Source organism: Miniopterus natalensis, chromosome 9 (genome assembly GCF_054644295.1).
Source record: "Miniopterus natalensis isolate mMinNat1 chromosome 9, mMinNat1.hap1, whole genome shotgun sequence".
NCBI classification, from domain to species: domain Eukaryota; kingdom Metazoa; phylum Chordata; class Mammalia; order Chiroptera; family Miniopteridae; genus Miniopterus; species Miniopterus natalensis.
This window is the reverse complement of record NC_142089.1, coordinates 8,946,400-8,965,085: the sequence shown is the minus strand read 5'-3', so window position 1 is coordinate 8,965,085 and position 18,686 is coordinate 8,946,400. Positions and strand designations below refer to the sequence as shown.

Here is an 18,686-nt window from a genome sequence, read left to right as displayed (position 1 = left end):
TGTTATCTGGAGGAAATGTTATTTAAAGAACTTGGAAAAGTTAAAAGCAAAATAACAATAGCTAACACTTATTGTAAGTTTACTTTGTGTCACTCTAAGCCCTTTGCATGAACTCATTTATTTCTCAGAACACTCTGAGACAGATACCATCTTACAAGCCACAGCAGGATCAGGAGAAAGAGAAAGAAGGAGACTACTGGCAAGTCAAATCAATTATTTACTTAAAAGTCCACACGGTACAGAGCACTGTAAGATGCACAGTGCCAACTTGCTCCACCCCTTCTCTACTAGTCAGTACAGGCCACAAGATGAACACCAGAGTCCAACAACCAGCCAAGCTCCAGACAAAATGGCCCTACCAGGCTAGATGGGACTAAATATATATTTTTAATTCCTAGTCAAAGAACAGAACGCTCAACGAGGAAGATCAATAGTTTAAAAATTGTAGATTAAGGAAGAAAAGGATATGAAAATGCCTGAATATGTGGGCATTGGGTCTTTTGAAAGGGTATTTATAGTAAAGTATTAAGGACAGAGACAAAAAAGGAAAGGTGTTAAAGAATAAGTGAGTGTAAAAGAAAAACTGCACACAGAATGCACTTTTTTTTAAAAAAAAGAGTAAAATAAAAAAGGTGGCAATAATTCAGAGATAGAAAGGCAGAGGGATTTTATTTATTTGTTTTAGGATAGAAAAGACCTCAGTATATTCATAATTTGAAAAAAAGGACTCAATGAAGAGTGAAGTAAAAATGTAAGACAGAAAGATAATAATTGGTAAGAGCGAGATACTAGACAAAGTGGATATTACAGGATAGGACAGAGAAGAAAAGTGATCCATGTGGATCCTGAAAGTCACTGGACAAAAGTAATGGAAATGGAGAGAGCAGATGATGGGGCTTTGAAAAATTAGAAGCCATGCAAAAATGGCAAATCAATAATCTGAGAGCCACAGTGAAGGACTAAAAATACATTGATTGTTCCAAAGAGTCAGGGTATTCAACCAGCAAAAAACAGGTATTTGTTAGAGAAAAGGTCTTGTTTCATTTTATTTTTTAATTTTTAAAATTTATTTTAGAGGGGGAGGAGAGAGATTCATCTATTTGTTGTTTGACTTATTTATGCATTTATTTGTTGTCTCTCGTATGTGCCCTGAAGGGGATCGAATCCTCAAAGTTGGCCTATGAGGATGTCACTCTAACCAACTTAGCTACCCTGCCAGAGCCTTGTTTTCAACTATGGGGTAAGGCAGTAGATAAAGGAAATGTTGGGAGAAAAGATTAAGAACCTAAGACTTTGCTCACATCTGTGCACACGTTCTACCTGACCCAGTAGAAGCAGTTGGTAAAGGAGCATCAGGAATGTGCGGGGAGGGGTGGGGCTGAGCTTCATACTACGGAGGTGATAGCAGGAGACAGAACTTAGAAGCAATTATCAATAGCAAACATGAAGAGTAAACTCAAGAAATTAATGACTGCAGATGACGGGAGGAATGAAGAGAGAGCCAAACACCAAAAAAAGTGCTAGATATCATGACACTGAGTTTACAGACCTCACTCCATTTTCAAGTGGTATGATCTTCAAATCCCAGAAGCTGGATTATGAAACTTCCTTTAATATTATTTGCCAAGACTAGCAGTTTGTTGAACTGTCTCAACAGTTTGTTGTTTGTTTTCTGAATCGGACTTTTGTTTTTAATAAGGATTTGCTTGAGAACTCTACCAAAGGATATGAAGGTCATTACCCAAAAGATAAGTGAATGTCACTGATTAGAACTAGGGCCACAGATCATCCTTGGCCTTTTAAACCTCCCCCTCCTCCCTTTCCCCAACTACCCCACCCCCACATACACAGGACAAGTTAAACAAAAAACTCCCACAGTAACAAATGCATTCCAAAAATTCCTCTGCACTTAGATAATTAGATTACCATCTAATGATAATGTTATTCATTAAGGTTACAATCTCCATAACTAAGAACTTACACAAAGTTTAGTGGTTTGAAATGTACTCTTCTCCCCACCCCCACAAATGAGTACTTCCAAAATAAAAGAAACCTTTTAACTTCCAGTTCAATTCCAGTGCAATTTTAGAGACTCAACATATCTCAAATAGAATTGTAAAAGCACATGGATATAAAGCAGTTAGCAGAAAATTTGAGGCAAAAGGCTGTCTTGCCCCCTTTCCCAACTTCAGTTAATTAATCACAACTGTTCCTTATTTTTACAAATCTCCTAATCTTCAAGTTATCTTTACTTTCTTTCTCCATGTCATCATTAAGTCCTATCTCTTCCTTTTTCAAAACTTCTCTCCAATATATTCCTTTTTTTATAAGTCCCTAAATTCAGGTCCTGATAGTGTTCACTCCTGAATTTCTACAAAAATCTTTAACTGGCCTCCTTTCCAATAACCTACATAAAACCCTCTGATTAATCAGTCTATAATTTCAAGTTTGTCAAGTCACTGCCCAACTTATAAACCTTCAATGGTTCCCAAATGTTGGCAAGATCAAGTCCAAATGCCTCAGTATAACATTTCAAGACTGTTCATAATCTGTGCATTACACTTCCTAGTCCATAATCTAAACTCTATTAGATCAGACATGTATTCTTAGGTCCAATCAATAATACAAATTTACTCCAAACTCAGTATCTTTGCTCTTGTTTTTGCCCTGGCTTGGGGGAAAAACCACCCTCTTCCTTTCCGTCTATTCAAATCCTATCCATCTTATTGTAAAACTCTGGTGCAAACTGCCTCTATGAAGCCCTCACAGACCAAACTTCAGCCCAGACTAATCTATGTAAAACAATAACCTGTCATTTTGACATAAGTTAATAGCATAACAACAGACCTCCTTAAGAAGTCACCACCGTACCATAATTCAATGGCATTTTCACCAAAGAATACTAAGTATTTTTCATAAAGCTAACTTATTCAATATAAAAAACTCCTTTCATTGGAGATGATGCCCTTTGCTTATCTGTTTTTAAATGTTCCATATTTTATAAAATGGTGATGTTATATGAGGTTTTCATTTTCATGTCCCTACTTCGAAAACAGCTCTTTTAAAATATGACTGGTTTATGAAACTCAAGCACTGGTCTACATCCCCCATTTTGGCATTTATATATGGTCTGTTAGGAAACTGTTTCAAAAACTAGGTACTCTCTCCAGAATTAGAAATTTAAATTCCTGAAGAACAAGGGCTATATACTGCACTTCTTCCGTCTTTTTTCTTCTCCAAATTAAACCTGGGTTAAATATAAAATAAGTACTGTAAACTGAATAAACAAAATTGTCGGTTTTTAAATTTGGTGTAAAGCTGACCAACAATGTAACTGAAGCGGTGTTCCTTGTCTCCTTTCCACTTCTCCCTAAAGATTCTCTGCACCCTTCTGGAGTCACCTTAATGAAGAGCCACCTACCGCCCAATATTTCTACTAGAATCCCACTCCTCTCGTCTCTCTTTATGATCTCAAATTTCATCCCTCAGTTACCTTATTATTTCTCCCTGCTCTATGAACTGCCTCACTATCCACCCATCTATTTTTCCACCACACTTCTTTAAGATCCTGATAGTCTCTTTGAAACTGAACTGGGATCTAGTCTTTTTAAAAATGCCTAACATAATCATCAGTCTTCAAGTTCCCACCAAAAAATATTTTAGCATATATTTGAAAGCATATAATTTTTTCAAATTATATTAAGAATATCTCATATTGCAGTCCAGTACAGCTGTGGCAGAAAGCATAAAAATTGATATCCCTGATATAAACCTACCAGGAACCAGTAGTACCTTATTATGCAAACAGCCTAACTACATTTGTAATATCTTCTACATTCAATCAGCTTCTGTTTACCTTTTAACAGTCTTCCATTTTAAAGACATTTAATATGTCTTTAAGCTTATCAAGATCTAAAAATGGTATTCTTCCTATCCAAAGGAACATAAGCCAATGTTGGCCTCATTTACTTTAGGAAATAATGATCTTAAAGACACACAGTTCATAAAATCATCTTGTGTTTTGGTTTGAACAATACAATGTTCAAGTGCAAGACGCAGACAATAAATAGTACGGTGACTACCAAGGGAAATAGGGGTGGGGGGAGATAGAGAGGATATAAGGGGATAAATGGTGATGGAAGGAGACTGGACCTGGGGTAGTGAACACAAAATACAATATATAGATGATGTGTTGTAGAACTGTACACCTGAAACCTATACAATTTTATTAGTCAATGCCACCCCAATAAATCAATTTAAAAACTAAGAAAAAAAAGAGCAAGTTCAGGAATCAAATCCTAGCTTGGCATTCATCTGTTATATTGACTTTGGGCAAACTCCTATCTTAAGGATTTTCGTTTATTCAAATGTGGATAATAACAGTATCTACCCCAAAAGTTTGTTGAGAGGAAGATTAAATAAGGACATGAAAAGCACTTAAGTACAGTGGCTGGCATATAGTCAATAAACATTAGATTTTATTATTAGTCCTCAGTGACTAAGAATTCTTAGAGCTGCTTATTCACTGATACTAGATACAAATCACTAAGATGGCTTAAAAGAGGTAAATAATCCCAGGTAATGAGGAAGATAGGACATTTGTGATAAAGCTGTTCTAGGATTTAAAGAGCCAAAAATTAATTTCATTTATCTTGCTCAGAATTTAATTTTTCCAGTTAACCTGAAACTGGATAAAACCAGAGATTTCTTTATGTATAGAAGCATAAAAATGCTGTCAGATCAAGGTGGATGATACCATTTTTCAATCTAAACTCTTCAGCCTCTACAGAAATAACGCCTTGGTAAGTGGGTCAGGAAAATAATTTCACATGTAATAATTAATTTAAAACCTGTTCCTATACAGATTTGCCTCTCAGCAGACTAAAAAACGTTCTGTTTTAAAAACTTTCTTTAGACTCCAAAAAATTAATTTTTAAAAGGATAAAAATAAAATTTGACATTAATACAAGATAATGCTTTCATTAGAAAGATTTCAACTCAATCATAATACAACTTAAACAAGTTATATTTAAGCACTGATTTTTAATCATAGAGGTTCAAAACGAGTACTGTTTTTCCAGTCACCTTGGGAAACGAGACTCTCTTCCAACAATGGTACCAAGGCTCAAGACCTTTTTGAAACTCCATTTGTAGGATTCTCAAAGACAAGCCTCTCACACACACAAAATCCTAGTCTCCACCTTTTAGAATTACACCTCATTTATGACCAAAAACAATGTTGAGTACTTCATTCACCAGACTTGCTTATCTCCAAAAGTTAAATCTAACTCCCCCAAAACAAAGACTTATCAGGATCAAGAATGTGCAATGCGCTCTAGAGACAAATTCAAGAGAAGTATACTTCAACTGTTTCACAGTTTGGAAAACTCATTAAAATAAATACATAACTACTTCCCACTTTGTAAATCTGTAATATTTGTCTTTTAAAAAGCAGTCATACCCTGGCCAGTGTGGCTCAGTTGGTTAAGTGTCGTCCTATACACCAAAAAGTTGCCAGTTCAGTTCCTGGTCAGGGCACATGCCCAGGTTGAGGGTTCTAGCCCAGTTGGAGTTCATACAGGAGGCAGCTATTTGATGCTTCTTCCCCCCTTCCTCTCTCTCTAAAATCAATAAAAACATATAAAAAAATAAAAAGCAGTCATATTACCTTACAAGTACCCCTCAGAGATGACCATAAAACTATCCAGTGAAAAAACTGAAAATCTGAAATAGTGTACCAAATCTATATAAAAATAGCAAAATGACACTGTGGATAACAACTGAAATTGTTTAATTTGAACAATTAAACTATCATGCTTCCGTAACATTTGCTCCTAAGTGCCTCTTTAGAAACAGTGTTTAATATGGTTATTTATATTAATTCCTCTTGAAAGTTTACATTTGGTTCACACTAGTTTAGGTAAACTAGAATTCTCCAAAAGAAGGAACTTCAAATTTGTTTTTTTTGTTTGTTTGTTTTTTAAAGAGATGGATTTGAGATGAGAGAGGAAACTACTCTAGCTTAGTTTATCCAGCCTAATACATCCAGCTCTAATCACCCTGATGGAATCTATTTGCCAGACTTCAAAATTTGATTAATGTCGTGGGAGAAGAGGGATGGAAAGTGTCAATAGGGGGGGAAAAGGGCGACATATGTAATACTTTCAACAATAAAGATATTTTTTTTAATTGATTAATGTCCCTCTCCTAAAGGTAAAAATCTAGAAGTAATTCATGCCACCACATCAACGACTGGCAGTCTAAAAATAAGTCCCAAATCTGATCCTCAACAGCTTTGAGAAACTGGACAAAATATAACCTTCTGTGCCCCAGTTCCTTATCTGTGAAGTGGCGCAAAAACAATAAACTATATAACTATTCCATGAGTACAGTGAGGGCTAAATAAGGATAATTTGACACATAGTAGGCACTCAAATATGTGTTGAATGAACGAATAAATGAATTAATACATATAAAATGCTTAAGCCCTGGCCAGGTAGCTCAGTTGGTTAGAGCATCGTCCTGATATGCCAACGTTGCAGGTTCGATTCCCGGTTAGGGCACATACAAGAAGCAACCAATGAATGCATAAATAAGTGGAACAGCAAATTGATGTTTCTCTCTCCCTCTTTCTCTCTCAAATCAGTATTTTTTTTTTTTTTTTATGCTTAGGATAATGCCTGATAAGTAACTATTATAACTAGTGTTATAATAATCATCAGAGATCGATACCTGAAATAAGCAAAAGTAAACGGCTAACAATATTAATATCACTATCCCAAAACTCTATAGCCAGACAATATTTTTAAATGATTTTCAAAAATTATAATGGTTTAAAAAAATTTTTTTTTAAATCCTCACGAGAGGACATTTTCTCCATCCATTTCTAGAGAGTGGAAGGGGATGGGAGAGAGAAACATCGATGTGAGAGAGACTCATCAATTGGTTGCCTCCTGCACGCACTCAGACCTGGGTGGGGAACCTGCAACCGAGGTACATGCCCTTGACCGGGAATTGAACCAAGGACCCTTTGGTCCATGGGTCGAAGCTCTAACCACTGAGAAAACTGGCCAGGGCTTCTCAGGTTACCTTGCCAATAGTCTCAATCTCCAGTTGCAGGGTATACTGTTAAGTGATGAAGAAGGGATGGCTACAACAAGCAGAAATTCTCTATTGTGCCAATTATAACCATATAACCAATGTTTGGGCTAAGGTTGAGCCATTCAAGAAAAACAAATTTGCTAAAAATATAAAGGAAATCAAAATGGTCACTGGAAAAAAATGTTGCTTAGCTTCAATAGAAATTAGTGAAGTTAAAATTGAGCTTTTAAAAATTCCTGAGTTTCTTCTAGTTTGCCTGTATATATAAAGAATGTTATCTGACTTCTGACGAAATATTAATTTTTAACATATTAAAAACAGGAAATTTTTCTTTGGTTCTTTGAGTAAACAAAAATGCAAGGGTAAAATTGAAATAATGAGCCACCAGTGCCTTTCCCTTCCACCTCTTCTTCCCCGACAAATATGTATCTCCTAAACCCAGGAGACTTGAAACCCGGGAAGCAATGGGCAGGGGCAGCTAGAACCTGTTCCCAAGGTCCCCTTTCCTTTGACTCTCCAGTGAGCTGACAGCAGCCCCACCTTGGCTCACTTCTTTCCCATAATGTTTCTAGAAAGCAAAGCAGCCCCAACTAGTCGCTCTCCTGTTGCTGCTTCTATCCTAAGCCCTTCCTTGTTTCACTGTCCCAACTTTAATAAACATACTCTTGCCCTGGCTGTGTGGCCTGGCTGGTTAGAGCATCATCCTGTATACCCAGTCGGGGTACGTTTGGGAGGTAACTGATGTTTCTCTTTCACATCAGTGTGTTTCTCTTTCTCTCTCTCTCCCCTTTTCCTCTCTTTAAAATCAATAAAAAAATAAAATGAATGAATAAAGGTACTCAAAAAAATTTTTTAAATAAGGACTAATATTTACTACATACCAACATTATGATCTAAGTGGTTTTGTACATTAAATTATTTAATACTCACAGCCACTATCACCATCTTAAAGATGGAGAAATTGGGGCTTTCTGAAGTTATGGAACTGGAACTATAGTTATAAATAACCTTATAAAGTGCTATTTAACCAAAATGGTCAAATGAGTAGAATGGTCAAATGAGTAGAATGAGAAGACAAAAATGAGTAACCAATTGTTAAAGAATCAGAATACAATAAACCACATTTAATAAAGTTTTATTTGAATAAAATCTGTGATTCAGAAATGTACTCCAAGATCTCATGATGCCTAGAAACCAACACTATGAACAACTCTACTGTAAACATATAAAGTGTAGGAAACTGGGTTAAATATGTACTAACTTTGTAATCCATTCTGAAAAATTTTACTTTTTGTAATGAATTCCTCATTGTTTATCATTTGTCTCTTCACATTCCAAAAGAAAATTACTGATTCTACCTATACTTTTTATTTTGACCTATAGTAAGTTAAAAAGCAAATAGGCTGATTTCATAAAATATTTCTAGGCTGTTAAAGAAAAAGATAAGATTATGAAAGTTAACAAAATTATTCCAAAGTCTCTCAGAAACTTCCTAAGTACCTCTGCCTCAATGTTTCCATTTAAAAAAAATATACTAAATTACCCTGCAATCTTCTGATATATTTCCATCAGAAAAGTCAAAATGATCACTACTTAAAAATACATAGTAGATAGCTAAGATCTGGAAACAGCCCAAGTGCCCATCAGTAGATGAGTGGATAAAAAGCTGTGGGACATTTACACCATGGAATACTACGCAGCTGTAAAGAAGGATCTCATACCCTTTGGGACAGTATGGAGGGACCTGGAGAATATTATGCTAAGCGAAATAAGCCAGGCAGAGAAAGACAAACATCACATGATCTCACTTATATGTGGACTCTAAAGAACTTAATAAACTGATGAACAGAATAAATTCAATGACATGGAAGCATGGGTCAGACTGACGAATGTCAGACAGATGGAGGGCGGGTGGGTGGAGGGGGAGAGATTAACCAAAGAATTTATATGCATATATGCACAACCCAAGAACACGGACAATGGTGGGGAGAGGGGTGGGACAGGGTGGAATGGGTCATTGCGGAGAAAAAGGGACATCTGTAATATTTAAACAAAAATAAAATAAATAAAAATACATAGTAGGCACCTCTTAAAAATATTTACCTTTATCACTCAATTGTGTAATATGTTATTAAATTAAACCATCCCAGTTACTACTAATTTAAATTTGCATTTAAATTGGCTTAAAGTACATATAAAATTAGTATATACAGTCTTCTGCCTTAATAAAAGAATTAGAATAACTACTGAGAGAACTTACTGGAAAGTCGGCGAAGATGACTTTAAACAGGTTTGACTGGCTTAAATTTTTCATTGTTGACATCAAAATGTTATTCAACAGAATTCAAATGAGGTTACTACCTACTATCTCCTTTCAGTTAATAACTCCAACCTGAGAGCATGAGGAGTGCTGACTAAGCATCTTTCCAAGAAGGAACTGTGCATAGTTACTACTTTGCCAGTGACGGATTCCAAAGGAGTATATGCTTTGTGGCACCAGAACTGGACTCCTGTATCTTCACAACCTAATAGTTGTTAAATCACCTAAAGCAGCTGGGGCACTCCTAGCCTTTGGAATAGAGAAAATACTAAGCAGAATTCTAATAAAAAGAATCCATGTTAACAAGCCTGAGAAATTAAAATTACTACCTATACACAGCGTCATTATGACCAGTCATCAAAATCTCTACTGAGAGTCGACTATGTGCAAAGCTCAGTGAAAGGAAATGAGGGGAGTACTGGCTAAGACAAAATTAGCTTCTGGTCAAGAAGCTTCTCATCAAATTAGGTAAGGATACAAGCTAGTCAAGTTAACCAGGAGTATGAGGGGTACTGGCATTACAAGCTGCAAGATTTTTGAGAAAGGTGCTTTTGATCCAACTAGATAGATAAGACACATGCTAGCGTGACTTACCAAGAACATGAGGGGTATCAGCAATTAATGTCACTATTTTTTAAAGAGAGGTTTACTACTGCAAAGTCAGGATAGACTTCAAAGAGGGGTAACTGAGCTGAGCCTTGAAGGGTGGAAAGGATTCATTGGTTAAACAGCATAAGGAAAAAAGATAATGGGAACAAAGGTGCTGAATTGGGCACGTGGTCATTAAATATTTATTAAATACCTATTACATGTCAGTCATTGTGTTAGGTACTAGGTATACACTGGTGAACAAAACCAAGTTCCCTGCTCCTGTGAAGTCCAGTGGGGAAGACAGATAATAATCGTGCAAGCAAGCACATCATTATAAAGTGTAATAAGTGCTAAGGGAAGCAACAAATGCCAGTAACGAGTAACGGGGAAAGGACTAGCAAACAGGATGAGGGAAAGCATCTCTGACACATAAGCTGAGGCTTGAAGGAGGCAGCCAGGCGAAGAGCGGGGGAAAGAGTGTTCGAGAAGAGAGCCACCCATACAAAAGCCCTGAGGTACGAAAACTCGCTGAGTTCAAAAATAAAGAAGAAGCTACTGTGACCGAAGCATAATGGATAATGAGACTGGAGAGGCAGGCAGGGGCCAGGTTATATACAAGGCATTCCAGGCCAAGATAAAACAGTTTGAATTTGGATTTTATTCCAAGCCCAAAAGAAAACCATTGAAAGTGTTCACATAGTCATAAACATATTATTGTGGGTTTTGTTTTTTTTAATCCTCACCAGAGGATATTTTTCCACTGCTTTTCAGAGAGTAGAAGGGGGGGGGGGAGAAACATTAATGTGAGAGAGATACATGGAGTGGCTGCCAGGGATAGAGCCTGCAACCAAGGTACGTGCTCTTGGCTGGAATCGAACCCAGGACCCTTCAGTCCTGGGGCCAACACTTTAACCACTGAGCAAAATCAGCTAAGCCATAAACATATTGTTGAATAAAAAGAGCCAGACCCAAAAGAATATATGCTGTATGATTCAACTTTTACAAAAGTACAAAAACAGATAAAACTAATCCACGTGGTTGGAAGCCACCCTGGGGGTAGAAGGATGTCAGGAACTGGAAGGAAACTAGATTGGGTCTTCTAGGTACTAGTAATGCTGTTTCTTGATCTGAGTGTCAGTTACATGGCTATATTCAGTTTGTGAAAAAGTCATCAAATTGTATTTTCTGATATGTGTATCTGTTTCTATATATACATACACAGACACACACACACACAATATATGTCAATAAAACATTATAATAAGCCCAGCTGACGTGGCTCAGTTGGTTAAGCGTTGTCCTGTTGAGTGTTCGATTTCTGGTCAGGGCACATACCTGGGTTGCAGGTTTGATCCCTGGTAGGGGAACGTGTGAAACGCAACCAATCGATGTTTCTCTTTCTCTCACTCTCTCTTTCTCTCTCTCTCTCTAAGCATGTCCTCAGGTGAGAAATAATTTTTTTTAATTGTAGAGAAAACACACTGTATTAAGTTTTTAAAAATGCTGGGGCCCTGACCAGGTTGCTCAGTTGGTTAGAGCATCTTCCTGATATGCCAAGGTTGCAGGTTCAATCTCCAGTCAGGGCATATACAAGAAACAACCAATTAATGCATAAGTAAGAACAACAAATTGATGTTTCTCTTTCCCTTCTCTCCTCTCTAAAATAAAATTTTAAAAAATTTAAAAAATAAATCTGGAAAGGGAGTTCTGCAATAAAGGAAGAGCTATAAATTCTTTAGAATTTATAAGGAGGTATCTCCACAGAAATTAAGAAATAGATGAAAACAGCAATGCCTAAACAGATTAGCAATGCTTGTTATGTTTTGGCTTATATTTTAATATGCTATTTTGCCCCCCCACCCTTCCCTCTCCTCCCAACCCCAATACACCAGAGAGTGTAATGAAATAGGAATATCCCAAGCTTGAGCATCAATCATACCTGAGCGCAAATCAATGGCCTGTCCCTCACTAGCTCTAGCAAGAACTGCTCTGAGCTCAGATCCCTCATGTGTAAAATGAGGATAATGACTACCTCACAGAGTTATTATTTTCTCCCTATCACAACCCAAAATACTGAGTTGGTAGACTGGTGGTTTAATTTAATTATTATTTCCTAATGGTATATGGAAGGCTGATGGTTGAGGAGTTTCCATTCTCAGGATTCATGGGTGGAAGAGGGTGATTATAAACAGTCAGCATATAGAAATCGAGTGAATAAAGAGAAACAAGGAGTAAAAGGTGAAAATGAGGTTTCTCCTAGAAGCACATTAACAGGTTTTGAGCATTTCCTAAGATAAAAACTTAAATGAGCCCGGCCAGGCGTGGCTCAGCAGTTGAGCATCGACCTAGGGATCCAGGCAATCGGGGTTCGATTTCCAGTCAGGGCACATGCCTAGGTTGTGGGCTCGATCAATGACTCTCTCATCATTGATGTTTCTGTCTCTCTCTCTTCCTCTCCTTTCCTCTCTGAAATCAATAAAGATATATTTAAAAAATAATAATAATAAAAATAAAATAAATGAGAGCAGGCTGGGCCAGGTTCAGCAATGAGAAATTATGAGAAGGAAAAAATAATCTTATGTCTTCCCAGCAAGACACAATTTCTACCTAATGTATTCCCTTATGGAATATTAACTAAAACAAGTTGGAGATAAAACTAAGGATATCCTGTCATAGCTGGAAGGGCAAGGCCTTCAATCATTTTATAACACCCCACCCTGAGAATTATTTGAACAACCACAATGTGTAAACACTTCTTAAGGATAGCCAAATGTGTTGTTTTATATTTCAAGAGCTATCACTTAAAAAAAAAAATTTTTTTTAATATAGCTTTATTGATTTCAGAGAGAGGAAAGGAGAGGGAGAGAGAGATAGAAACATCAATGATGAGAGAGTTGTCATTGATTGGCCGCCTCCTGCATGCCCCCAACTGGGAATAGAGCCTACAACCCGGGCATGTGCCCTGACTGGGAATCAAACCTCAACCTCCTGGATCCTAGGCTGATGTTCAACCGCTGAGCCACGCACAGCTAGACTAAAAAAATTTTTAAATAAAAATAACAGTTCAACTCTTTAATAAATGTTTGGGTAATTTTCCCCCCCACAATGTATCAAAAGTAATGAAAACCTGGTTCAATTTGTCTTTCCCCTGAGGTGACAAGTGTCCCGATCTTACCTCTCTTATTCTTCTCGTGCATCTCACCATTAAATATCTAAGATTTCCCTCTTTCCTACAAATGTGGCTCCTTGGCTCTCTAGTATTCACTCTGATGGCACCAGTATTTGAATGTCAATATCAAAGCTTGACAAAATTCCCAGGGATCACCCTGCTAACCAATTTGTTTAAACTAACCAGGTTCAACAAATGAAGGCAGTAGTGATTACACAGCTGTATACATTTGTCATGTATACATCACGAAGTGTACACTTAAAATTGGTGAATTTTATTGTAAATTACACCTCAACAAAGCTGATTTAAAAAAAAAAAAAAAAAAAAAAGAATGCATGCATTTATTCAGCAAATATTTACTGAGCATCTGTTATGTGCATCAAAGTTTATACCAAATCTTTCAGCTTGACCATGTAGGTCCTACCTGTATGTAATGTTTTACTCGTAAGCTGACACTGTCCCAAAAAGCCATGTTACCTGAAAAATGGTTCAGTTTCTGATCACGAATGTCACCTCAATGATGGCCTCTACAGTGGCAGAACCATTAGCTATCCACATCTTCCATTACATAAATGTAATCTATGATCACCCAGGTACTCTATAAGAAAAAATTTATTGAGCACCTACTGCATATAGAACACATCACTAAGACAGCCTTATATGTTTGTCTTCCTACAAAAAAACTAGAACATCTCAAAAGCATACTGACACATGGCTAGAAGAAAAGAAGGCAAGATTATTGGGAAAACTTAACTGACAAAGTCTAAGGTCCCAATGGCCAGTGGCTGAGTCAAAGGCCTAGAAACTAGGCCTCCTGGTTCCCAATGCTGTATGCCTAGAGGAGATAACCATGGACCTTAGAAACAGACTTGAGTATGAATTCCAGCTCTGCTTCTTACTAATTTTATATATAAACTTGGGAAAAGTCCCTTTCCCTTCTGGCCCTCACAGTTTGCTCATTGTGAAACAAAGATGCCAACCACTTATGAAAACTATGTGAGATATATACCACCTAACACAATTACTGGGCAGAGTAGGAGATTCAACAATATTAGTTCCCTTTCCTGTTCTTAAATTATTTAAGAGTAAGAAAATACCTATTAATCAAGGATAATCCACAATCTCTGTTAGTGATCACAGGACGATGAACCAGTATTTGCTGCCTTGTTTATACTCTAATCAGCTCCCTTCACATCCCACTATTTCCAGTTTTTCAAACTTTAGTTACTATGTTTAGGAAAGTGATTTAATTTTAGAAACCTGGAAAATTCTTCTGAGTAAATTGAGCAAAACTTTAATCTGCCCCAAGGGGAATTCTGAACAAAATAATTATTTCTGAGAAGAGAATTTTCTATAGGGGTTATTCAATTTAACCACACGAATGGCACCAAACCCCCACACAAAGTGACAGAAAGCAATGTGGAACATACTGTACAAATTCTCGGAAGGTAAATACCCCCCCGAAAGCCCATACCCCTCCCTCCCGCCCTAATCTGAGGTAGTAAAATCTTACTAGGTGACCTGAATTTCCCCGGTTCTGACACTAGTCCAGCTCCTTAGGCCAGAACTGCGGCAGTCTGTAAACAGCCCCTGAACAAACCCCACTTCTCAAAATACCCCCAAAAGGCAGGTAAGTCCACAGAATATTTTCTCCACAACCTACAGATAAGGCACTAGGAGCTCAGAAGCGTAACTCTTTTCCCAAGGTCATTCATGTCGCGGAAGGTGCGACGGAGAATCTGCAAGCAGTCTGTCTTTGCGGAGATCGCACTGCAGCGTTTTGGGGGTGCCTATTCTCTTCCCCTCTCCCACCCTCAAGTGTGAGCACTAGTCTCGGCATTTCCGAAACAAGCCACAACAAGCTCTGCAGTGTTAGGAAAGGGGCTGACGATGAAGAAACAGATGCTCCAAAGCAAGATGGTCTTTCTTGGCTCAGAGCCTCCTCCAAGGTTATTAACAGAAACCGCAGGCACCTCACATGGCGCTAAGCCGGGCTCCGAACCTCCCTCCCGGCCGCTCTGGGACGCCGGGTTCCCAGCAGGGAGCCTCCGCAGCCCGACGCCACCGGCCCCAGAAACCGCACTTCATTCCTGCGCTTGGGGAAGCCATGGCTCCTTCCCCGCCCGGCAGGGGTGGGGGTGCGCAGGGAGGCGGGCCGCGTGCGCTGCGGAAAGTTCACCGCGGCGGCTGCGGCGGCGGGCGGGGGGCGCCCCGGCCCAGCTCGCCCGCGTCCCCCTGCAGATTCCACCATTAATTAGTCCTCAGGACTGTCTACTGGCAACTTAAACAAAGCGAATGCCTCAAATTCCTTCCTGGCCCGGCGGTCTGGCTGTGAGACCAGCATCCGCCGGGACGCGGGCCGGCGAGGCGGGCCGACAGCTGCCGCGGCGGCGGGAGCCCTCCCCGCCCAGCCCGGGCCCCCGCCGCCCGGTCCCGCAGTCGGCCCCGCACGCCCGCCCGAGCCGTCCCAAACCTCCCTCCTCCTCCTCCTCCTCCTCCTCCTCCTCCTCCTCCTCAGGAGCTCCTGGGCTCTTCCTGTAAGATCACTTCCTTCCTCCCCGGGTGCCCGCGGGCCCCGCGCAGCCCCCTCCCCGGCAGCCCCGGCCCCCCGCCCCGCCGCGCCGCTCCCCGCCCCCACCGGGCCCCGCGCGCCCTCCCCCCGACTCCCAAACTCGACCCTGAAACTCTTCCTCCGCCCCCCAAAACAGCCCCTCAGCTCCCTGCCCCAACATTTCTCCTCAGATTCTCGTTCCCACCGAGAAGTCTCTCAGAAGCTTCCCTCCCCCTTCAAAAACTCCAAAAACATTCTCAAGGTCTCGCCCCCGAAGATCTCCCCTTCCGAGCGCTTCCTCCAAAATTCCACTCAAACTCTCCCCCCACCTCAACTCCACACACCCCCAGTCCTCCCCCGGGTGCGCCCGCCGGTTCTGCCCCACCACCCCCCGGTGCCCCGACCCCTCCGCGGGGCAGGCCGCCCACTCTGGACGCCCTCCTGCCCCCTCGCGCGCCCGCCCCGGCCCCCCGCACCGCGCTCCCGCTGCCCCACCGCGGACCCCTCACCTCGGCGGCCCCGGCCCACGCTCCCGCCCGCCGAGGGCTCCGCACTCCGCTCCCGGCCGCCGGCGCCTCCTCGGGCTCCCCGGGACTGACAATGAGGGGCGGGGCCAGATGGTGACGTCACGTTCCGGTAGGCGGGGCCTGGGCGAGGGGTGGGGCTGTCTTTCGCCCCTCCCCCTCGACGTATTTTCCCGTTCCCAAGACTTGGACTCCCCCAAGGTGTAGCCGGTGGGGAATCTAAGTGAGAGACAAGACGTCCCGGTTTCAAGAGGGGCACTCTCTGGGGTGTTGTGAGGATTAAATGAGATAATCCATGTAAAGGTGTGTAGCCCAGGGCCTGGTATGGAGTAATTACTCAACAAATACTAAATCTATTACTCAGCAAATGTGGAAAAGGAATTCGGTTTAGACTCAAGAGGCCTGAGTTCCAGTCTCTCAGCTCTGCTATTAATTCATTGTGTGATCTTAGTCAAGTCCTTTCCCATCCCTCACTTTCAACTTCTTTAGAATGGAAAGGGGCGATGACCAGATGATCTCAAAAGTCCCTCCAATAATTCTATATTTCCTGTGGACCTACTATGAGCAAGGTACCCAGGGCCCAGAGAAGTGGGGAGAGGAGCTTTTCAAGGGAGCCAAGACCCACCCAGCAAGATGCAGGACACAGCCAGAGACATTCTCCTGGTAGATGACCTCCCACATACTGGCACAGAGCTGCATTCACAAGCCAGGGCATAGATGCGCTGAGAGCTGCTTCCTCTCTGACTGCAGCAGCATAGCTGGTCTCTTGAGACATCTCTTGTGTAAGTTCCTTATTGCCTATGGAATAAAGGCAAAAGCCCTGACCTACCTTTACACACACACACACTGTAAAGTTTATCCAAACTTCCTCTAGCACACCCACTGCTTTCCCACATCTGCCCCATTGCTCATGCTCTTCCCTTGCTGTCTCATCTCAACTTACAACTTGTTTCCCTCCAGCCAGAAGTCAACTCTCCCTGCTTGGAATATCCATAGCATTGTGTTTAACTCTCATGTAGTCACGAACACATTCTTAACTTGTATCAAATTAACCTCCCAGTTGTTTCTTAGCACTTTCTCCCTTCCTTGAGGTCGGAACCCACACATGTTCCACAAACCATGTAGTTGTCATTCTTATTTTTGTTATTATTGTTATCATCAATATTCTTTCTAGCTTGTAACACCACATAGCACCTCTAGTGCTAATCCGCCCAATCATTGCACAATAGAAGACTTAGACGTCCTGAAGAAGAGGCTCACTGAAAGTGGCCCTGCAGAGGATTGCCATTGGAACAGGAACCAACACTCCAGTTTCTACACCCCAGGGGATTCTGCAGAGTCATATCTGACACCCCAGGGTATCTCTCTCACTTGGCACCCCCCTCAAAGGTGGGGACAGCTTCTAATTCTAGCTACAAATTCTTTGCAGCAAAGACAACCCATTTCTCCCTCATGCCTTTCTCCTCCCACTTTCCTTACAGAGAGCCAGTTCTGTGTTAAACTGCCCTTGGCATCTCCGCAGTCCTCTAGGAGGTCTGCAGCAAGACTCTGGGCGTTTCCAGAGTGCTGGCCTGTGGGAAGAGGGAAAGGACTTTGGGATTCTGATTAATTTCCTGCACTGTGGACAGGCAAATGGCTGTCCTGAAATGCCTGGGCTGGTCCTCTAGGGCCCCTAACGAATTGAAGATTATTTTTAGAATAGGAAATTCAAAATGCTACTTCCCACGAAAAGCAAGCATGGCCACAGGATTGCTGCAGGCAAAGAAAGGGCCTTTACTGAGTCCTTCCAATGTGCTGACACTGATTCCAAGCATTGCAAACCTTTGGAAGAGAGAACCCTGGACATACAGGGGAGGTTCAGAAGACAGAACTTTCTCCCCGAGACCGACGGCCCCATCGGCCACTTATTCATCCATTCACACCAAAGCTTTGGCACAGGACAGATCAGGATTCAAATTTCAGCTCCAAGACTTACCAGTTGTGTGACCTTGCACTTTCGAGCTTCTGAACCTCGGTTTCTCATCTTAAAAATGGGAATAATCACCCTGGCCAGGTGGCTGTCGGTTGGAGCATTGTCCCATACACCAAAAGGTTGCGGGTTCCATTCCCAGTCAGGGCACATATGTAGGTTTTAGGCTCGATCCCCAGTCAGGGTGCACGTGGGAGGCAACCAATTGATGTTTCTCACATTGATGCCTCTCTCTCTCTCTCTCTCTAAAAAAAAAAATTAATAAAGATATCCTTGGGTGTGGATAAAAAATTGGGATAATAATAGTACCTATCTCACACAGTGGCTATAATGAGTAAAAGAAATAACATGTGAAAGAGCTTAGTTCAGAGCCTGGCACCCAGTTCATGCCAGGATGTGGTGGCTGCTATTACTATTTCAAGATGCCCTCCCAGTAAGGCCTCTCGTAGGCTGGCCTCTCA

The 18,686-nt window shown here is 40.9% G+C and overlaps 1 protein-coding gene across 1 annotated transcript in view; it reads right to left on the bottom strand.

Annotated features, from left to right (window-relative positions):
* Positions 1 to 16,256, bottom strand: part of LUZP1 (leucine zipper protein 1) — a 90,956-nt gene extending 74,700 nt beyond the window's left edge. Inside the window, exon 1 of the transcript XR_015715006.1 lies at positions 16,242 to 16,256. The gene's annotated coding sequence lies outside the window, so the exon portion shown is untranslated. The remainder of the gene's footprint in view (positions 1 to 16,241) is intronic.
* Positions 16,257 to 18,686: the final 2,430 nt, after the last annotated feature.